General features: G+C 39.3%; 2 long non-coding RNA genes across 5 annotated transcripts in view; one reads left to right on the top strand and one right to left on the bottom strand.

Annotated features, from left to right (window-relative positions):
- The window catches only part of LOC107126550 (uncharacterized), a 340,932-nt gene that overhangs the window by 33,226 nt on the left and 283,708 nt on the right, over positions 1 to 23,998 (top strand). The gene's annotated exons all lie outside the window — the stretch shown is intronic.
- LOC135968538 (uncharacterized) lies at positions 5,838 to 15,800 on the bottom strand. Its single transcript, XR_010583391.2, has 4 exons — positions 14,799 to 15,800; positions 14,590 to 14,702; positions 7,059 to 7,227; positions 5,838 to 6,395 (listed from the first exon to the last, which is right to left on the bottom strand). It is a non-coding gene; the product is annotated as an uncharacterized lncRNA (long non-coding RNA).

The raw sequence follows: 23,998 nt of genomic DNA, 5'->3' as shown, positions 1-23,998 counted from the left end.
TTGTCAGATTTGTCTAAGATTAGATGGTTGTAGATGTGTGGTATTATTTCTGAGTATTCTGTTCCATTGGTCTATATACCTGTTTTGGTACCAGTACCATGCTATTTTGGTTACTGTAACCTTGTAGTATAGTTTGAAGTCGGGTAGCATGATGTCTCCAGCTTCGTTCTTTTTGTTAGGATTGTCTTGGCTATACAGGCTCTTTTTTGGTTCTGTATGAAATTTAAAGTAGTTCTTTCTAGTTCTGTGAAGAAAGTCAATGGTAGCTTGATTCCTGTCTATGAGCATGGGTTGTTTTTCCATTTGTTTGTGTCCTCTCTTATTTCCTTGAGCAGTGGTTTGCAGTTCTCCTTGGAGAGGTCCTTCACCTCCCTTGTAAGTCATATTCCTAGGTATTTTATTTTCTTTGTAGCAATTGTGAATGGGAGTTAACTCATAATTTGTGTCTCAGTCTGTTATTGATGTATAGGAATGCTTGTGATTTCTGCATATTGAGTTTGTATCCTGAGACATTGCTGAAGTTGCTTATCAGCATAAGGAGTTTTTGGGCTGAGATGATGGAGTTTTCTAAATATACAATCATGTCATCTGCAAACAGAGACAATTTGACTTTCTTCATATTTGAATACCCTTTCTTTCTTTCTCTTGCCTGATTGCCCTGGTTGGAACTTCCAATACTGTGCTGAATAGGAGAGGTAAGAGAGGGCATCCTTCTCTTGCTGGTTTTCAAAGGGAGTGCTTCCAGCTTTTGCCCATTCAGTATGATATTGGGTGTGGGTTTGTCATAAATAGCTCTTACTATTTTGAGATACGTTCCATCAATACCTAGTTTATTGAGAGTTTTTAGCGTGAAGGGGTGTTGAATTTTATCGAAGGTCTTTTCTGCATCTATTGAGATAATCATGCGGTTTTTGTCATTGGTTCTGTTTATGCGATGGATTACATTTATTGATTTGTGTATGTGGAACCAGCCTTGCATCCTAGGGATGAAGCCCACTTGATCATGGTGGGTAAGCTTTCTGATGTGCTGCTGGATTCAGTTTGCCAGTATTTTATTGAGGATTTTTGCATTGATGTTCATCAGGGATATTGGCCTGAAATTTTCTTTTTCTGTTGTGTTTCTGCTAGGTTTTGGTATCAGGATGATGCTGGCCTCATAAAATGCATTAGGGAGGAGCCTCTCTTTTTCTATTGATTGGAATAGTTTCAGAAGGAATGGTACCAACTCCTCTATCTCTGGTAGAATTTGGCTGTGAATCCATCTGGTCCTGGATATTTTTTGGTTGGTAGGCTATTACTGCCTCAATTTCAGAACTTGTTATTGGTCTATTCAGGGATTTGATTTCTTCCTGGTTTAGTCTTGGGAAAGTGTATGTGTCCAGAAATTTATACATTTCTTCTAGATTTTCTAGTTTATTTATGTAGAGGTGTTTATAGTATTCTCTGATGTTATTTTGTATTTCTGTGGGATCAGTGGTGATCTCTCCTTTATCATTTTTTATTGTGTCTATTTTATTATTCTCCCTTTTCTTCTTTATTAGTATGGCTAGTGGTCTATCTATTTTGTTAATCTTTTCAAAAAACCAGCTCCTGCACTCATTGATTTTTTTTTTTTGAAGGGTTTTCAGTGTCTCTATCCCCTTCAGTTCTGCTCTGATCTTAGTTATTTCTTGTCTTCTGCTAGCTTTTAAGTGTGTTTGCTCTTACTTCTCTAGTTCTTTTAATTGTGATTTTAGGGTGTCTGTTTTAGATCTTTCCTGCTTTCTGATATGGGCATTTAGTGCTATAAATTTCCCTCTAAACACTTCTTTAGCTGTGTCCCAGAGATTCTGGTATGTTGTGTCTCATTGGTTTCAAGTAACTTATTTCTGCCCTAGTTTTGTAATTTACCCAGTAGTCATTCAGGAGCAGGTGCCCACCTCCATCTCTAGCTGGGTGACCTAAGCAATAAATCTGAACCCCAGCTTCCTTATTTGTGAAATGGGAATAAATCTACACACCTTGTAGATTTTTGCTAGAACCAATTGTGATAAGGTATGTAATTGCCTAGAACAGTGCAGGACACCTAAGAGGTGCTGGTAACATTATTTATCTTTCCTATTTCAAAGAAAAAATTACTATCATCCAAAACTAATATCAATAACAAAGTTTTTTTTCTGTTAAAAATTAGTATTAGCCTATGTATTTACTGATCTGCTATAAAATGTTACATCACATAGAAAACAGAAACTGGCACATATGTATGATATCTGAAGAATAATTAGTCTATGCTATTATTTAAGTATTATGAATAAACATTTTTGGGGAGTACAGATGTTTTGATGTATTTAAAGCATAAAGTGTCTTCAGACATGGAGCTTAAATTAGTCTTTCTCTTGGCCTTGAATCTTCCTTTACCCACTCAACAATGGTAAGGTAAGATATACGTTTAACATCCCTCCTAATGACATCTAATGATAGTTGAGATGTAAAATTGAGTGACTAAGCTACATGTTATTCATTTTAACAATCATTTTCCATGGAAGTTGTCTAGAATAAGTGTATTCTACTTGTTGCCAAAGGATTCTAACTGATATAGGCGTTCTGGCACTGTGTATTGGGTTTTGTAGCACAAAGCGTTTTGGGGTTTTATCACACAGGTTAGAATCCTCATTCTCATTACAATAGCTCCTTGGAGGTTTTTCAGTAACAAGGTGCTAATCTAGTAATAACTACAACCATTTGTTGACTATATTACCCTGTTACAGATGTTTTATAAACATTAATTATTTTATCTTTTACAACAACCGTGAAAGGTAGATGCATAATCTCAATAATTCAGATGGGGAAACTGAGGATCGGGGGGTTAAGGCACTCACCCAAAGTCAAGGAACTCACACATGACAGAGCTGGGATTCAAACCTGTCTATGCTGACTCTGGTACTTTTCTGCTTTCCACTGCTCCAACATGGCTTCAGAAATTTTAAATGAGGGGAAAACCCCATATACCCTTAATCTCCCCTCATTTTATTTCATCCCATTGTAAGGCGCTTGCTTATACAACTTATCAAGAACACATACATGGCTAAAATGTCAGCATCCATCTAACTTATTTCACTTGTGATCCAAAATGATATTGAAACTCTGTTCTCCTGAGAGATGAAAAGTTGGCGGGTTATTGCATTTCTTGGTTTCTTGCTTAAAAATAATTAATTTTGTTCAGAGCTCCTCAGCTATTTCTCTTGCCCTAGTACTGAGGTAGTGAACTGGGTTGGGGGCTGGGGGAAGAAACCAGGCAAGGGAGGCGGGTCAGTTTTGCTTTTATTGACAGTGAAAGCATTTAATATTTTATGGAGAGCAGGCTCCCTTGCTAAACTTTTCTGCCAGTACTGCCGCTGTGGTGAGATGATGTCTGGGGCCATACCTTTGTTGGAGGAGGGAGGATGATGGGGCAAACAATGACAAGGGGGCTCCTTCTTTCTGTTTATTACCAACAGTTTCAAAAAAGTAAATGCAAGAGAAAGAGACCATAATGGGGAAAATTAGACATCACAGCCTGGTGATCCAAGTGAGGCTGGTGCCTTCTGTCCCCGCCTGTTGCTTCTGGAGCAAATTAGGCTTATATGAAGCTCAGAATCTCCCAAGAACTGAGAAGGGCAGTACATATTCCTGAAAGTCACAGTGACAGGTGGGAATGTAGCCAAACACCCCACACCATTCGTTCATCATCTCTTGTAACTGGCTGCTGCTGTGCAAGGTTCTCAGGGGCCAACTCGTGCTAACCAGCTCCCCAGCCTCTCTGACTTCCTTCAAGAGGCTGGCTGTTTTGCCTTGCCTGAACTTGGGGTGGGGAATTTCAAAGAAGTGAATCAACTTTATCAGAAGGCCTGCTTAGTGTTTTATTTGGTGCTACATGTGCATAGTAAGCTCATTTCATTTCCACAGCAATTCTTTATTTAAAGGTAGGTATAATTTTCTCTCTTTTACAGGATATATAACTGAGGTCCAGGAAATTAAATAAATTCCCTAAGACCCACCACTAGGAAGTGGTAAAAGTAGGATTCCAACTCATATTTGACTCCTTGTGGTCCTTCTGGTGACACTGATTCCTCTCAGCTGGGATGGTCTTCCAAGTTGAGAGGACAACCCCCGCTACCTCCTAGAAACGTGAACGATAATGATCATGGTGAACAAGGATGGTGATCATCTCAGAAACAATGAATGCTCCTTCACTGGAAGCTCTTGGATTTTGTTTGAATTTCATCTTGTCTGATTTACAGAAATTAATGAGCTACTATATCTAGACCTGGTGTGTCTTGATAAAAGGACTTATTTTTAGTGCTTTAGCATTTAAAAGGATCTGTTATAATTTCATGCTTAAATAACACCAGATAAGGGCCTGTGTTTGTCTAGTGTAATTGGAAGAAGCAATGGAAAAGGAAGCAGTTGCTTCTAAACAAATGGCATGAATGCATCCCGGGAGAAATTTGAAAGTAGAGAAACCTCCCAATAAAACAAACACCAGGGTTTTAATTATTCTCCTTGGAGAGCATTTCCCATAGACCAGAGATGGCCTTTGACACAGACCTACACAAGGAGGCTGGAGATGTGTGTGGGGTGGCAGTGGGCGTTGGAAGCCAGGGGCAGGGTTGCCTCAGTGAAGAAGTGGAGCTATCCATCAACAAGCCTAGTTAGGTTGCTTGAAGACAGTGGGGAAAACACAGGAGTGAACCTCCCTCCCTTCTTGGACTCTGGCAGGGCTGATTTGTGGACTTGTCCCTGTGCCTTTAACATCACCATCCTCAGGGCCTCTGAGACCACCTAAGTCACAGTACCCAAGGCAGTGGGAAAAAGCTGGCTGAAATAACTAAAGCTGGGAGAGGTTAGAGACTATGATATAGTAAAAAGACTGCTCTCCCAGACGTCTGGACCTCTGAATCACGCACAGGCCACTGAGTCTCTTTCCTTCCCGCTCTCTCTAAAGGTTTTTCCTGCCTGGGAGCCTCTTCCTTCCGCATCCTCTTCCCCGCAGTACTTATGGGCCCCGCCCCTCCCGTGGCCACGCCCCCAGCACCCAGTCCCGCTCCTGCTGGCCCCTTTCTCCCATGGTAAAATTTTGCTCTCTTTGTACATTTACATTTCTGCTGACTGCAAGGATCAGTTTAATTTCATGGGTGTCATTTCCTTCAAGAAATCTCTGTCTGAGCAGCGGCCCATCGAATCCCCGGTAAAACATATTTTCCTACGGTAATGATTTTATGGGCCCATAAGTCATGAATTTATTATGATCTCAGCCCTTGCTGCTGATTGCTGTAAAATGCAAAGTAATTAACAGCGAGCGGTAGCAGTTATTCCCACCTGGTAACGTGTTCCTTCGTTCGCTGATGGGTTTGATTAAAGTAATGACTAAAGAGTGAAACCCGGCTGTAAAATATTAGCATGATTAATGCTGTATCCTAAATAAGAAACAAAACTAACGGGCATGGTCTGAGAAATTAAAAAAATACACACACAATCCTTCCTCTCCCCCTACTCCCATCTCCCTTAAGCAATTGTTATGGCTCATTTAAGGTATGTCTTCCTTCCCATTAAATAATGTATGGATTCCAAGGCCAGAGGCTGGCTAGCAGAGCATATCACACAGTTCCCATAATGTTTAAAGTGCTGGTGTTAAGTTTTTTCCTTTTCTCTTCGATGTGCAGAATGGAGCTTGGATGGGGTTGTTCTTTGAGCTAAAGCCTACAGAGCTGCTAATGGGCTTTCTCCTACTTTACATGAGGCAGGGGCCTTTGGTTAGGGCTACCCCCAACCATAGAGATATGCTTGAAATTGATGAGTCTCTATCACCTTTCTCAACCTTAGGGATAATTTATCTCTACTGTCACATTGGTCTGGGGATACACAACAACTCACACAATGCCTATGCCTATTTTGATGCCCAAACACTTAACTGCCCTTTACCCTGGTGCTATGAAGAGGTCAAGCTTCTTGAACCTCCACCTTCTCTGGAAGACCAGGTAGGAAGCTCAGCTGTGAGTTGGCTCCAAGGCAGTCCTGCTCATGGCATGCCAGTGGCTTCCCCTCTCAACTCTGAGAGCACTCCACATTCCAGAGAGCCAAGAAACCACAAACAGGCACTGTTCTCCTGGAGTATGCATGGGCAGGTAGAGGCAGGCAGTGGGGCAGTGAGTGGGCTGGAGGACATGGCCTGCTTGCTGAGGAGGTCATGGAGAGATAGGAGGGATCTGTTTCTGCCCTTCTTCAGTGGTCCTGAATTAAATTCACCTTACATCTTTGTAGGTTGGAAGAGAACAGCCAGAAGAAAGTGAGGATATGCAGGAAGCTATGTGCCAAGGGAGTTCCCTGAAGTATTTGGCTCTGGAAAGATTGTTTTGCCAAGGGTGAGATGACTGAGGCTGCAGGAAGACAAAAGCCCATTTGGTTAACTAAATATTGCATACCTAGTATATGCCAGTCACAGGAATACACTCTCTACCATTAAGAAACTTCTAATCTAGAAACATAATGCAAGAGGAAGATGATCAAAAAACCTCATTTGCAAGGGACAGGAATAAAGAGAAGTGGGACCTTGGAAAGGGACTTGTGGCCATGATATCCTCGGGGAGAGGTATGGACAAGTGGCTGAAGGAGAATGCCACACTGCCACTGCGGGAGGTTGAAGTGGCTCTTCTGCACACCTTGTGAATTTGGAAGGGAAAAGACCATTTCTTATGGGGACAAATGGGCATCATTTTTCTGATTCATAACCATGGAGACCAGGAAAAACAGCACTATAAATGTGCACCTCTCTCTGCTTCAGAAGAGCTCAAGGCATTTAAAAAAATACAAGGTCCTTATGAAGGAAGAGGTAAAGGACAGGCATGCACAGCCCCATTTTAAAGATTCAGGTACCTAATTATGGAGAAAGAAATGATTGGTCCAAAGGTGCTCTCAGTAAGGGGCAGATGCAAGGTCAGACCCTGTATCTTTCCTGTTAACCAACTGGTAGCTGTTTGTTCAACGGATTGTGCTTCACATGCCAAAGTTCTGGAGGCTACACTTCCAAACCAATGGACCACTTGGCTGTGTTGGTTCATCCTCCAGCAGTGGCTATTATCATGACTCTGCTCTCAATCCCAGGAATATCACGTGTGCCATGCTGGGACAGTACCAGGCAGAAAGGCACCAGGTTTCTCCTTATAGTAGAAAGACAGCTGTTTCCCAAATGGAAGGTACTCCTGCATTTTCCTAATCATGGATGAAGCAGAGACAAAGTGAGGTTGTGTTTCAGGTGAGAGGAAGTAGATCTATAAAAATACTTTTTATTCTTCTCTTCCCCTTCCTTCTCAATCACTTAAAACATAAGCCTTGTTGCATCATGTCTCAGAAAAAATATAATGAACATGCACCTTTTTGCCTTTACTTCTCTGGCTCTTGCTCCTTATAAGGGGCAGATGAAGGAAAAGTTATTGGGATCGCAGTGCTGGCACCAGGAAGATAAATGTGAAGCCGTCCCTCTCTCCACCACTGAACAGGTCAAAAAATGATTGCATTGGGCGTGAAGGATTTATGTCTGCTGTGAGTCAGTCAGAATGTTGGGGTAAATCAAGGCTGACATTTTTAGCATCTGGGAAAAAAAAAGCAATTGCATTTTATGTCTACATTTTGCTCGGCTAATCAAGGTGCGGAAGAGGCAGTCTGCCTGGGGAAACTTTCCCACTTTTTATTGTTTAGGTAGAGTTTGGTTTTTCCCATAGAAACATGAAGCAAGGCTTTGGGGTAAAGAAAGGAAAAGGCCCTCCCTGTTAGTTCTGACTTGGAGAGATTTTAATTTGGTGGAAAGGGATCTCGGGAGGGACAGGACATGTGAGCTACCTGAACAGTCTTAGGAATAGCTCTGTAGCAAGGGGGTGGATGACCACCTTTGCAATGAATTTCGTCTCTCCATAGGCTTCTAGCAGGACCTAGGACATAACAGAAACATTAGGGGCGGGGGGGAACTGGTTTGATGCTTTTGACTAAATTGACCAGCTACTACTAATTGATTACTAATCAGTCCTTTAACTGAAGCAACCAGTGAAATAACTATGCAGATTAGTTAAAACTGTTGACCCCGTTGATGCATATTGACATAGTTCAAGATCAAGCCATAGTCAATGTGTGCAAGGGAAAAAGACAGGTGAACAAATTATCTAGCAATATTTTTTTTAGCTTTCCATTTCCAAAGTCGGTTTATCTAAGTGCTTTGCCTTAGTAAATGAAAACGTATTTGGATTTCAAAATGTTATATTTTGCACTAAGGACAAGATTCAGCAACTATTACTTTCATGTGTTAACAGATAATAATGATAGTAATGTTTTGGAGGGAGGGGATTTACTATATAAAGTGCTTAATAACTTTATATATATGATCTCATTAAACCTCCATTGCTCCAGGAGCTAGTTATGATTCCCATTTATCAATGAGGAAACTGATGGTTAAAGGGCTTGACTAATAAACCCGAGGTTCTATCCAGCTCTTCTTAGCTGGTAAAAGCTAGAGAAGTTTCTTGAACCGAGGGAATTCTGTCTTCCTAGCCTTCATCCCTAACTTCTATGCATGCTACTTCAGATTTGATCAAAGCAGCTATGCACATTCTAACAATTTTGGGAATAAGAGATTCAACAAAAACAGATTTCATGGATGTGTAGATTTTCTTTTTATGGGTTTGAAAAAGGTTAGGAACCAACCACAGGTCCTGCAATTAGGTACTTACGATGCTAAAATGTATTGCTCACTTGTCATGTGCCAGGCACTGTGCTAAGCTCTTTATGTATATATACTCATAGAAATCCTACATAGCTCTAAACAAGTCAACCTATTATGATCCTATGTTCCAGATGAAAAAAATTGAGGCACCAAGAAGTTTAGATTCTTTTCCATGCATTTAGCTAACAAGTGACAGCCAGGATGGGACACCAGGCACATTGACATCAGAGCCATCACACACACTCTTCTGGATACCCCTCGCGGTGGCTTTGCCATGCTCACAGAATGTGTTTCTGGTGAGGCAATGGTGTTGGCAGTTGTTAGTTGTTTGCCTGCCTTCTTGTGTGTGTGTGCCCTCAAATAATTGCTTTGTGATGGCTGACTAAAGAGACTTCCAAGTTCTCTTAAAAAATTTTAAATACTCTTCCTTTATTAGCACATACTGAATTTAAAAATAATGGAAAAGAAAAAAACATTATTTGACTGGGAGGCCGAGGCGGGCCAGGTACTTGAAGGTCAGAGTTCGAGACCAGCCTGCGCAACATGGTGAAACCCCATCTCTACTAAAAATACAAAAATCAGCTGGACATGGTGGCGCACACCTGTAATCCCAGCTACTCAGGAGGCTGAGGCAGGAGAATCACTTGAACCCAGGAAGCGGAGGTTGCAGTGAGCCGAGATGGCACCACTGCTCTCCAGCCTGGGCAACAGAGTGAGACTCCATCTCAAAAACAAAAACAAACAAATGAACAAAATATTATTTGAGATTTCAATTAGTGCTTTCTTGCCCAGGGCCCTAGGACTCCTAGAAGTCCTTTAAGGAGGTAGAGGAGACCTTAAAGAAATGTTCTGTATATCTAAAAACTGAACTGAAATGGATTTACTGATAATAAGGCTTCAGAGGGTAACTCAAACACCAAGTTCGTGGAATTATATTAGCTCAGTGAGGTAATGCGGATTATTGCATACTGATTATTCTTTGAATAAAGATAGGGAAATGGAAAATTCTTTAATAAAGGTTGTCAATGAGACCAAAACATTAAAACCAGGAAACCTTAGAGGAAAAAGAATAAAGGAGGTCCTTGGTGACAGAAATCCTGGGAGCCCCTGATATAAAGGCTTGTTCTTTTTGTTCCCTGTCCCTTGGTTATTTCTTCAAAATGTTATCAAAATCCTTTTCAAAGCCCAGTGATGTAATTTATGTAAAGTGTTATGCAAATACTACTTTTTATTATTAATATTAACAGTAATAGTTATGGTAATGATCTTGCTATGGCACATGTGATTTCATTAACAATTATATCAAGAAACTAAATTTTAAACATTTCATTTCCTAGGGTTAGATTTAACTTCTTCCCCAAACCCTGCTTTAGCACAGTTGTGCCCTGACATGCTGTGTGCTCTGTGTGTACATGTTTGTTCAACGCATCACACGTGTGTGCATATGTGCAGTGCACACACACGCAGCCCATGGTTTTGTGAGTTTTGTATTGCTCTCACCCCTCTGCCTTGCACAGCTGCACATTATAAGATTCTTTGTTCATAAAACTTGTTTGAAAGGGCGATGAAGCATTTGGGTCGAGGTGTGGGTTTTTACTCCCACATTTTTTGCCAATAATTAGACAAACCTTACCATCAAATCTTCTTTTGCCTCTGTGGAGGATGAAGGGTCTGGGAGAAACTGAATTTGAAAATCTGAGCTGGCTGTCACATTGTTTGGGGACAGTGCCGACATACACAATTTGGTTTGAATGTCACAAAGAGGTTATGAACTTGTGTTTCCAGGTATCTCCCTATCATATACACCTGATGCCAAAAATGGATTTGACTTCATTCTTCCTTTTTAACTAGTTGTTTTGATGCACTTTGGAGACAGTCTGAATAATGCTATTAATTGGACAGAGATTAGCACATAATCAAATCACATCTGCTTAAAAATGTCAGAGCCCTCTTTATTAAAATAGCGTAAAGTGTAAATTGATGCATAGCAACCTAGAGCTGTATTCTTGACTAAAAAAAAAAGTTATCAGTAGAATAAGATTGGTACCTGCTCTAATATTTGTTATCACCCCTTCTTAGTCTGCTTCTGTATATTTCCTTTCTCTTATTTCCTTTCTCTTGTATCTGGCTGCTGCTTCATCCTGGCTCACGCCGCCAGCAAGCTGGGTGCCCTCGTGAACACCCCAGTTCACTCTCAGGATCCCTGTCTTACTCCAGAGCTCTCTTTTGCTTCTTTCCTTTGTGTAAAGCTGTCTTCCTTCTCTTGGTGCCTTGGGTTCTGCTGGTCTTTTTTTTTTTTTTAGCGTCTAAGCATACATGTCTACCAGCTGCATGTATGCTTGAGCAGGGTGTGTTCTAACCCACAGCAGCTCCCTGTCCTGTCATGGTTGTGTTATATTTTCCTTGCTCTGAAGCTCATAATTACTCATTTTCACTTAGACTGGGCCTCTTCTATAACATCAGTTTTCACCACCAGCCGAAGAATTTGCCGGAGACTTAAAAAAAAAAAAAAAGTTCTACCTTCCTCTTATTTCTATTACTCAGATTGAACAGGAGGCTAAAGTAGCAGTGTGTGCCATGGTTTCTCAGATAGCAGAAGAACAACTAGGGCCTCCAGTGGGGGTCACAGGCAGTCATTTACTGGGTCAGGCATTGAACTAGGTGGGACATGAGTTGATCTGAATCGGTATTTTTCTCCAAGGCAGTCTCCGTAGATTTGGGGAGCTGGAACATATGTGGAATTAAGTGGCGGCCGAAAGGATGTGACAAGTGAACTCTGCTGCCACTTTGCAGCCTGGCAAAAAGGGAAAGGTTTTAGGTTTTGGAGTTTTACATGAGTCCAAATCTGGGCCTCCTGGCTTATTAGCTATGTGACTCCTGAGTCTCACTTTCCTAATCCATAAAATGAGAATGATACCTGCTTCACAGGGTGTTATGAAGAATAAATGAGACAGTGTGTTTAAAATGGCTAGCAGAGCACACAGCAGGTCTATGGTTGTCATGTGCTGTGGTAGATCAAGAGAGGATATCCTTGGGCTATGGAAACCTAAAAATGTTAGCACAGTCATGCCACAAAAAAATTCTGAACATCAACGAAAATTGATGAGCATAAAAGTGCCAGAAACAGTTTCTAATGAAACTGTAGCCCTTGCTATGCTGAGCCTTGCACTTCCTGGGGGTCATGGCTGCCCAGGGGACTTTGCCTGTTAGGGGCAGTGAGGCAGGAGGGCTGGAGCTATCCCAGATCAGTTTTCTAGCCTCAGGCAGCACCTCTGGTGGGAAAAAGACATGACTCACATCTTTAGAAGCTGGGAGAAAGAAACAGAAGATAAGTCTCCAGAAAGAGTTGAGAGTCAGAAAGAGACTCAGAAGAACCCCAGAAGGGCAGCTACATGCAAAATCAAGGGCAAAAGTCTGAAGATTGAAACATGAGAAAAAAAGTGCAACTGTAGGAGGATGAGAAACAAGTTTCAAAAATATGTGTACCCGTTGGAACTTTGGTTAAAATCAAGAAGGCAATAGGAATACGTGGAGAGTCTTACACTTAGCTTATGTTATCAGTTGCAGAGATACAGTGTGTGTGTGTGTGTGTGTGTGTGTGTGTGTGTGTACATGAACACACGTGAATTCAACTGTGGTTGTCTCTCCTCTTAACAAAGAGTAGTTCCTTCAAGCATGTCCAGGATCCCATTCTTACTACTGTAAAGTCTCCAATGTTCTCTGCTCTTCATCATTAATCTCCCCCTTTCTTACTGCATTATTCCTCACAGTTTGAATGCATGTGGTAGTATTTTCCAAGTTAAAATCAAAAAGCAAAACCTTCTCATGACTCCTTATCTCTCTCCAGCCAGTGCCTCAATTCTCTGCTACCCTTCAACATAAAACTTCTTCTAGAAGTTGTCAAATTGTGCCGCTTTTATTTTCCCATCTTCTCATTCATTACTTAGTCCACTCTTTTGCCCTAAAAGTAGTAGCCCAAGGTCACTGACAATTTCATTGCACCATCCAAGAGCAACTTTCAGCCTTATCTTCCATAGCCTCTCAGCCACATTCTCTAAGGCTGATGGCTATTATTCTCAGCATAGGCCTCCCTTGGCTTCTGTGACTCCACACATTTCCTGGCTGTCCTCTTCTCACCTGCAGTCTCTTTGCAGGGTCCTCTGGGCAGGATCTCTGAGTGCAGGTGTGTGCTAGGGCTTAGTTCTGGGTCCTCTTCTCATCTCTCCCTACACGTATTTCCTAGGTGACCTCCTCTATCCCCTGGGGCTTTAAGCACCATCTGTATGCTGATGACTTACCAATTTATGTCTCCAGTCCAGAAATCTCCTTTGAGATTCAGACTCATATATATCTAACTGGCTACTTGACATCTCTACTTGAAAATCTCATGGGCATCTCTAAAGAAACATGTAAAAATAACATTTTCTCTTTTCCTCCCAAACCTGTTTCTTTCCCAGAATATCCTATCTCCATGGATGATGGCACCATCAATGCAGTTGCTCAAGTCTAAAGCCCTCAGTTCATTGACAAAATCTGCCACATCTATCACTTTAATTCATTCATGTGTTCAATTAGCAGTTAGAGTTGATGCTCATTGTGTGTGGCAATTATGTTCTATAAAGTCACTGTGAACACTGATTTAGCAAATACTGAACCATTGCTCTTAAAGAAAACACAGGGTTAGGTGCCTTTGAAACTCTGGTTACAATATTTTCATCAACTGACCAATATATTTTAGGTGCGTTTCTGTTTAAAGACACCTTGAATATATATGTGTATATACAGTTGATTAGTTAATGTTGAATTCACAGCCGACAACACTGGCTCATACTGAAATGAGGCTCACCTAACATACAAATTTTCTCTGTAAGTCACATCACAGCTTTCTTGCACTTAGGAACACTACATAGCACTTCAGCACTAGGCCTGGGGGGCATTTTGTACAGCAAAAGCACCAACACAAAGCACAAAAATATGACCAAACATGGCACTAACGAGGCAGCAAAAAGGACACTTGTTGACACTATAAAACTAGAAACAAGAAGGCAGAATGTGCTCTTGTTTGACCTCAGCTAGGAATGTCCATGACTCAAACTCTTCACCTGTTTTTGCAAGTGCATTTCTGCAATCAATGGCAAAAGTGCCATAGGCATTGATTTTGGGGTTACAAATAAATTTTAGGGAATAAGCAAATTCATAAACATGGAATCTGTAAATAATGAGGAGCAACTACATTGCTATTTACACACCAAACACTGTACTAGGAACCGAAGATAAGTTTGCTAAGCAAAACACACATTGTTCCTTCCCTCACGGAATATACTAAGTCAAACTCTTGTGTAGACTGTATTTTGAATCAATCTGCTTTTTTCAAATTCTCCCCCAAGTACCCTAATTCTTATGACCTATATTTGCCATTTGGGCAATTACCTATTAAATGATTTACTTCTGTTCTTGCCCCTTTCTATTCATTCTCTAACTATGGGTAGACCAATTCCCTTAAACGTGAACTGAATTGTGCCATGGTCTGCTTTTTGTCCTTTAATGATTTGCTCCTCAAGTATTTACTGTGACAGCAGAGTCCCGTTGATCTCTGCAGCCTCATCTTGAACTACAGCCTCGTTTCACTCATGCTCCCACTACATGGGCATCCTTTCAGGTTCTCGTGTGTGCAAAGGCCTTTCCTGCCTCTCAGCCTTTGCACATGCTGTTCCATAGGGCTGTGCCTAGAGTACTCTGTAAATTTCTGTTCATCCTCAGATCTAATATAAGCTCTGTCCCCTTAGAAAAACCTCCCCCAGACACCTTATACAAACATTTGTTTCTTTTATTACACACTTAATATTTTATAACATACTTACATTTAATATTTTCTTTACAGTTTGCATCATCCCTCACTTGACTTTTAATTCCAGGAGAGTAGAGACCATGTTAGTTGTGTTTACCACTCATTTCTCAGTATCCAGTACAGTGCCTGGTACACAATAAGCATGTAATTAATATTTAGTAAATGAATGAATTCATGAATTATTAAATAAGATCCTTGGAGTATCAAAGTGTCCCTGTCTACCAGCTTGTCAGCCAAGGTAGAAAAGCTCCAATATTGTCTTCACCCCAATTTCTTTTGCTGTTTCTAGTAATTCTAGATAACTTTATTCCAGTTCTTATTCTAGATTTATAATTTAGCATTTTCATTAGGTCTAGGAGTCCACTCTAATAAGCAGAACCATAGCAACCTATCTTCTTGTCAGGTTCCCAGATTCACTGCCCCACCATGGGCTTTATAAGGTATTCTTGAGGCTCTCCTAGTCAGTCAGTGCCATTGAAGGCTATTTCCAGACAACCCCACATCCTTGCACAGTCAGCAATATAGCTGGTTTACATTAAGCCCTTTTATGGGTAAGTGAGCAGTCATGTGGACCAAATCTTTTGAGGAATCACCTGAACCTAAGTTGCCCTTTCAATCATTTGTAGCTCAGGTCATTGGCTCTGAAATACTCTGAGCTGCACAGAAGAGAACTGGTAACAATAGCCAGAAAGTTCAGAAAGTCCTATTTGGACCCAGTATATGAAAGAACTTTGTAATAGTCATCTGATTGAAGACAAAATGGACTACATGAGTAGGTAGTGAACCCCAGTCCGTAGAGGGGTTGGAAAGCCATTGTCTGGAATGCTGGAGAGAGTATTATTGTAGCTGATGAGCTGATGGTCTCAGAGTTTTTCAGACTGTGACCTGTGGACCAACTGCATCAAAATCATCTAGAGATGCTTGCAGGGCAGTGGGATTAGTTGTGGTGGCCCTAGCATGCTTGTTGAAAACCATTTCTTAGTTTACACCCCAGCCTTAGATATAGATGGTATGGGGAATGCAGCATGGAGAATCTCTGAAGCTTTAGAATTCTGACCTAGATAGTCTCTAAGGTGATTTTATGCCCTCAGATTTTGATCTTGTGATCTCATAATTATCTATTTATTATTCCACAAATGTTTTTGAAAACTGTCAGTCAATGTTTTTGTCTTTGGGGATTCCGATGAATTAATTTCACGTGTCAATTGGCTAGGCTATGGTACCCAACCACTTATTGAAATACTAATCTGAGTATTCTCGTGAAAGTATTTTGTAGACGTAGTTAATATCTATGATCAGTTTACTTTAAGTAAAGGAGATTATACTTGATAATTTCATTTATCAGTTGACAATCTTATGAGCAAAAACAGGTTTCCCAGAGAAGAAATTCTGCTTCAAAACTACAGCTTGAAGCTTCTACTTGAGTTTTCATTCTGTTAATTTGTCCCACAGATTTCCAATTTGCCAATCTTCACCATTGCATGAGCTAATTCCTTAAAATAAAACTCAATAAAACTCATATATATAATATGTATATTTTACATATGTATATGGTATATATGATAGTATATGATAGATATTATATATATGTATATGTGTATGCACACACACATACACACACATTCACATATTTCTCTGGAGAACCCTGACTAATCAAGAGATATAGCAGAGAACAAAACTAAGTCACCTGATCTCATTTAAGGTTCCACAGAGCTGCTTTGATCAAATCTGAAGTAGCATGCATAGAAGTTACGGATGAAGGCTAGGAAGGCAGAATTCCTTCGGTTCAAGAAACTTCTCTAGCTTTTACCAGCTAAGAAGAGCTGGATATAACCTCGGGTTTATTAGTCAAGCCCTTTAACCATCAGTTTCCCCATTGATAAATGGGAATCATAACTAGCTCCTGGACAATGGAGGTTTAATGAGATCATATATATAAAGTTATTAAGCACTTTATATAGTAAATCCCCTCCCTCCAAAACATTACTATCATTATTATCTGTTAACACATGAAAGTAATAGTTGCTGATTTATGTCTGCCGTGAGTCAGTCAGAGTGTTGGGGTAAATCAAGGCTGACTTTTTTAGCATCTGGGAAAAAAAAAAGCAATTGCATTTTATGTCTACATTTTGCTCGGCTAATCAAGGTGCGGAAGAGGCAGTCTGCCTGGGGAAACTTTCCCACTTTTTATTGTTTAGATAGAGTTTGGTTTTTCCCATAGAAACATGAAGCAAGGCTTTGGGGTAAAGAAAGGAAAAGGCCCTCCCTGTCAGTTCTGACTTGGAGAGATTTTAATTTGGTGGAAGGGGATCTGGGGAGGGACTGGACATGTGAGCTACCTGAACAGTCTTAGGAATAGCTCTGTAGCAAGGGGGTGGATGACCACCTTTGCAATGAATTTCATCTCTCCATAGGCTTCTAGCAGGACCTAGGACATAACAGAAACATTAGGGGCGGGGGGGAACTGGTTTGATGCTTTTGACTAAATTGACCAGCTACTACTAATTGATTACTAATCAGTCCTTTAACTGAAGCAACCAGTGAAATAACTATGCAGATTAGTTAAAACTGTTGACCCCGTTGATGCATATTGACATAGTTCAAGATCAAGCCATAGTCAATGTGTGCAAGGGAAAAAGACAGATGAACAAATTATCTAGCAATATTTTTTTTAGCTTTCCATTTCCAAAGTCGGTTTATCTAAGTGCTTTGCCTTAGTAAATGAAAACGTATTTGGATTTCAAAATGTTATATTTTGCACTAGGGACTTCAGTCTTTTTACATTTATTAAAACTGTTGAACTCCAGCATATGGTCTCTCTTGGTGAAAATACCATGTATACTTGAAAAATGTATATTCTACGGTTGTAGGTTAAGGTGGTTGAAAGTATGGTTTGGATCACCTATGTCTTTACTGATTTTTATCTAAGTGTTCTATAAATTTTTGGAAGATGGATGCTAAAATCTCCTACTGATTGCAGAATTGTCTGTTCCTCTTTTAATTCTGTAAATGTTTGCTTTATTTGGTTGTAGCTTATTATTAGGCACATGCCACATTGATTGTTAAGTCTTCTTGATAAGTTGATCCATTTATCATTTTGAAATGTCCTTCTTTAATGTTACTTTCTGTCTTGAAAGCTTATTTTATCTGATATGAAAATATCCACTCTGGTCACCTTATTTTTTAGTATGTCTAGTGTATATATTTCCATTAATTTACTTTTAACTTATCTGTTAATTTATTTTTAAAGTACATCTCTTGTAGGAAGCATGTGGTTGAGTCTTGCTTTTAAATTTATTCTTACAATCTGACTTTTTTTGGACGTCTAGTTCATTAATATTTAATGTAATTATTGATAGTTTTGGATTTGCATCTGCCATTTTATTTGATTTTTTGCACACTTTGTTTATTGTTCCTTTATTTCTCCTTTCTTGTCTCCTTTAGACTAAAACATTTTTACAATTCTACTTTATTAAATTACATTTTTTTTTGCATTTTTAGTGGTTATTCTAAGGACCGCAATATACATCCTTCACTTTTCATTGTCAACAAGGAGCTAATATACCAATTCATGTAAAATATAGAAACTTTGTAAGTTTATAGGCCCATTTACCTCCCTCAACCTCAACCAGGTCTTTTATGCTATAGTTGTCATTAAATTCACATAGACCCTATAAGATGATGTTACAAGTTTCCTTTAAAGTCATATGTATTTTATAAAAAATTAGAGAAAATTAGTATTTTATATATATTCAGATATATGCCATTTCCAATGTTCTGGAATCCTTCCTAAGAATCTGAGATCTTGTATTATTTTCTTTCAGCATGAGGAGCATTTATTATTTGTAGTGTGAATCTGCTGGTGATGAGTGCTCATTTTTAGAAAATCTGAAAATTCCTTAATTTTGCCTCATTCTTAAAGGATAATTTTACTGGATATAGAATTCTGGGCTAACAGTTTTACCTCTAGCACAAAGATGTTATTCCATTAAATTTTGGTTTGCAAATTTTCCAACAGGAAGTCTATAGTAGTTCTTATTTTTTTGTTCCTTTGTATGTAATGTGTTATTTTGCTCTGTCTACTTGCAAAATTTTCTTTCTCTCCCTCCCTTTTTAAAAGCAGTTTGATTATGGTATGCCTAGGCATGTTCGTCTTCATAATTATCTTACTTGATGCTTCCTAAGATTCTTAAATCTGTAAATTTATGTTTATCCTCACATTTGGGAAAACTTTGGTTATTGTTTCTTTATATTTTTGCTGCCCTCTTCTCCCCTCTTATTCTGAAACTCCAATAATGCATATATTAGATATTTTGACATTACTATCAGCTCTAAGGTCCTGCCCATTTTTTGATCACCTTTTTTCACCCAATCTTCAGACTGATAATTTTTATTGATCTGTCTCCAACTTCCCTTACTCTTTCATATGTTATCTCTATTTTGCTGTTAAGCCCATCCTGTGAACTTTTAATTTCAGGTACCACATTTTTACACTGTAGCATTTCTAGTTTTATGAAAGTTTATCTGCTGATATTTTCTTTTATTTATTGTGAGCATATTTTTACTTTATATTAAAGAGGATAGTTATAATAAACAGCTGCTTTAAAATTCTTCTCTGCTAATTCCAGCATGTGAGTCAACCTGTTATTAGTCTCTGTTATCTTTCCTCAATATTCTTCAACTTTTAATAGTTATTTAAATGTGAAATAATTTTGACTTTCCCCCCAGCATTGTGGCTTTTCTGTTGTGAAGACTGCAGATTTAGTTACATAACCCTGACAAATGTTGACTTTTTGTTTTACCAATTAATTTGTTTAGATTTAAACTGCAAATCCTGTTTCTTGGTCAACAGCTTACATTTCAGCTCTTTTCTCCTTAACTGATTTTGAGTCTTTCTGGCACTTCATTGTTCAGTGAGCCAGAGATATGGGTGTAGAGTATGTACACGGAATTTGGGGTTCTAGCTATCTGGTTCTTTCTCTTTCTCTTTTTCTTTCTGGTGCCTGTAGTTGTAACAAACCCTGGTGGTTTTTGTTTGTTTGTTTGTTTGTTTGTTTGTTTTGACAGAAAGACTATTTTTTTTGGTCTATTTGAGTTTTAATTATCTTATGAAATTCTGGCTCATTCTTAAAGTTGTAAATGGGAAATTCCATGCAATTTTCTTCTTTAAAGTCTTGACACTCATCCAGAATATGTCTGCATTTGGTTTTTGCTCTTACGAGCTTTCAGGTTTTTTTTTTTTTTTTTTTTTTTTTATTGTTTTGGATTTTGTCCTAAGTTTACAGTTGTTATATGAGGGATGGATAGTATGATAGTAGCATATTACTTAACGGGCCACATTGGAAGTAATACTCTGAGCATTACCTCTAATTTTAGACAGATATAACTCCAGGCCCTCAAGAAACATGTGCCTCTTCAAATAGAAATGAGGGACAAAGTCAGGAGTTATCAAGGTTTTGGTAGGATCACCTCAGGGAGCTAGAAGGTATTGCCTGGGAACATGTTGCTGACCTTTATGTCAGGTATCTCATAGAAATTAATGGCGAGGGAAGTGTCTCTGATTTCTTTTTTTTTTTTTTTTTTTATACTTTGAGTTCTAGGGTACATGTGCATAATGTGCAGGTTTGTTACATATGTATACTTGTGCCATGTTGGTGTGCTGCAGCCATCAACTCATCAGCACCCATCAACTCGTCATTTACATCAGGTATAACTCCCAATGCAATCCCTCCCCCCTCCCCCCTCCCCATGATAGGCCCCGGTGTGTGATGTTCCCCTTCCCGAGTCCAAGTGATCTCATTGTTCAGTTCCCACCTATGAGTGAGAACATGAGGTGTTTGGTTTTCTGTTCTTGTGATACTTTGCTAAGAATGATGGTTTCCAGCTGCATCCATGTCCCTACAAAGGACACAAACTCATCCCTTTTTATGGCTGCATAATATTCCATGGTGTATATGTGCCACATTTTCTTAATCCAGTCTGTCACTGATGGACATTTGGGTTGATTCCAAGTCTTTGCTATTGTGAATAGTGCCGCAATAAACATACGTGTGCATGTGTCTTTATAGCAGCATGATTTATAATCATTTGGGTATATACCCAGTAATGGGATGGCTGGGTCATATGGTACATCTAGTTCTAGATCCTTGAGGAATCGCCATACTGTTTTCCATATGGTTGAACTAGTTTACAATCCCACCAACAGTGTAAAAGTGTTCCTGTTTCTCCACATCCTCTCCAGCACCTGTTGTTTCCTGACTTTTTAATGATTGCCATTCTAACTAGTGTGAGATGGTATCTCATTGTGGTTTTAATTTGCATTTCTCTGATGGCCAGTGATGATGAGCATTTTTTCATGTGTCTGTTGGCTGTATGAATGTCTTCTTTGAGAAATGTCTGTTCATATCCTTTGCCCACTTTTTGATGGGGTTGTTTGTTTTTTTCTTGTAAATTTGTTTGAGTTCTTTGTAGGTTCAAAAATGATAAAGGAGATATCACCACCGACCCCACAGAAATACAAACTACCATCAGAGAATACTATAAACACCTCTATGCAAATAAACTGGAAAATCTAGAAGAAATGGATAATTTCCTGGACACTTACACTCTTCCAAGACTAAACCAGGAAGAAGTTGAATCCCTGAATAGACCAATAGCAGGCTCTGAAATTGAGGCAATAATTAATAGCCTACCAACCAAAAAAAGTCCAGGACCAGATGGATTCACAGCCGAATTCTACCAGAGGTACAAGGAGGAGCTGGTACCATTCCTTCTGAAACTATTCCAATCAATAGAAAAAGAGGGAATCCTCCCTAACTCATTTTATGAGGCCAACATCATCCTGATACCAAAGCCTGGCAGAGACACAACAAAAAAAGAGAATTTTAGACCAATATCCCTGATGAACATCGATGCAAAAATCCTCAATAAAATACTGGCAAACCGGATTCAGCAACACATCAAAAAGCTTATCCACCATGATCAAGTGGGCTTCATCCCTGGGATGCAAGGCTGGTTCAACATTCGCAAATCAATAAACATAATCCAGCATATAAACAGAACCAAACACAAAAACCACCTGATTATCTCAATAGATGCAGAAAAGGCTTTTGAAAAAATTCAACAGCCCTTCATGCTAAAAACGCTCAATAAATTCGGTATTGATGGAACGTACCTCAAAATAATAAGAGCTATTTATGACAAACCCACAGCCAATATCATACTGAATGGGCAAAAACTGGAAAAATTCCCTTTGAAAACTGGCACAAGACAGGGATGCCCTCTCTCACCACTCCTATTCAACATAGTGTTGGAAGTTCTGGCTAGGGCAATCAGGCAAGAGAAAGAAATCAAGGGTATTCAGTTAGGAAAAGAAGAAGTCAAATTGTCCCTCTTTGCAGATGACATGATTGTATATTTAGAAAACCCCATTGTCTCAGCCCAAAATCTCCTTAAGCTGATAAGCAACTTCAGCAAAGTCTCAGGATACAAAATTAATGTGCAAAAATCACAAGCATTCTTATACACCAGTAACAGACAAACAGAGAGCCAAATCAGGAATGAACTTCCATTCACTATTGCTTCAAAGAGAATAAAATACCTAGGAATCCAACTTACAAGGGATGTAAAGGACCTCTTCAAGGAGAACTACAAACCACTGCTCAGTGAAATAAAAGAGGACACAAACAAATGGAAGAACATACCATGCTCATGGATAGGAAGAATCAATATCGTGAAAATGGCCATACTGCCCAAGGTAATTTATAGATTCAATGCCATCCCCATCAAGCTACCAATGAGTTTCTTCACAGAATTGGAAAAAACTGCTTTAAAGTTCATATGGAACCAAAAAAGAGCCCGCATCTCCAAGACAATCCTAAGTCAAAAGAACAAAGCTGGAGGCATCACGCTACCTGACTTCAAACTATACTACAAGGCTACAGTAACCAAAACAGCATGGTACTGGTACCAAAACAGAGATATAGACCAATGGAACAGAACAGAGTCCTCAGAAATAATACTACACATCTACAGCCATCTGATCTTTGACAAACCTGAGAGAAACAAGAAATGGGGAAAGGATTCCCTATTTAATAAACGGTGCTGGGAAAATTGGCTAGCCATAAGTAGAAAGCTGAAACTGGATCCTTTCCTTACTCCTTATACGAAAATTAATTCAAGATGGATTAGAGACTGAAATGTTAGACCTAATACCATAAAAATCCTAGAGGAAAACCTAGGTAGTACCATTCAGGACATAGGCATGGGCAAAGACTTCATGTCTAAAACACCAAAAGCAATGGCAGCAAAAGCCAAAATTGACAAATGGGATCTCATTAAACTAAAGAGCTTCTGCACAGCAAAAGAAACTACCATCAGAGTGAACAGGCAACCTACAGAATGGGAGAAAATTTTTGCAATCTACTCATCTGACAAAGTGTCTCTGATTTCTATGTGTGGTGACAATTAGGATTAGGAGGAAGAAAATGCTTGAGCTTGGAAGTGAGAATAGTGCAGATCAACTCTGTTACACCTCACTTGGTCTGTGGCAAGTGTTATAAGTTATCTAAAGTTACCTAAAACTCCTCATTGGAGAACTTATTGTAATGATACCTAACATTCATGCAGTTGTGAGGATTCAATGAGATAAAATATTTAAAGGTCCCTGGCACCTACAAGATGCTCAAAATATTTTCCTCTCTGTATTTTGGGAAATGGCCTGGTTTGCCTTGCAGTGACCACGTGATCTTGGGGAGGATTAAAAGTAAGATCAGGATCACTGATGCATAAAAAGGATATCAGAATTTCATTGAGTTCTAGAGTGAATTTTAGTTTTGTTTTGTTTTTTAAATTAAAGAACCAGCATAGTGCTGTGAGTGAGCGTGGACTTTATGGTCAGAGAGACCTGGTTTGAATTCAGGTTTTCCAGTTACACACAATATGATTTGGGCCAATTATTCTCTGAGCCTCAGTTTTCTATCTATGTAACAGGAATAATAAAACCTTCCTCACAGGGTTTTATGAAGTTTACATGAAATTATTTATAAAGCTCCTAAAGCATCCATCAGGGTCTGGTACATAGTAGGCACTAATAGATGTTGTTTGTTATCATTTTTATCGTGACTGTTTAATAAAAAACATGGGGCAAACATAAAACTACTAATGTTTAAAAGTGAGACGGAAAGGTTCACTAGGAAAAAGGTGGGGCCAAACAATGTTGTGGGTGGGGTAGGGCAAGTCTGTTTTCATAAAGAAAACAGTGGGAAGTGGGAAGAAAAAAGGGCATATTTTGATAGTGAGGCTAAACTATCCATGTGAGGGAAATTAACATGGGAGAACCATGTGGAGTTTTGCTAGTGGAGTGAGTCAGGCCTACTCTGGGCCTTTGCCTCAAGGGTTAAAGATGAGACTAAATATTTAAT

This window comes from Macaca fascicularis, chromosome 1, assembly GCF_037993035.2.
Source record: "Macaca fascicularis isolate 582-1 chromosome 1, T2T-MFA8v1.1".
NCBI classification, from domain to species: Eukaryota; Metazoa; Chordata; class Mammalia; order Primates; family Cercopithecidae; genus Macaca; species Macaca fascicularis.
This window is presented reverse-complemented; position numbering and strand designations above follow the sequence as displayed.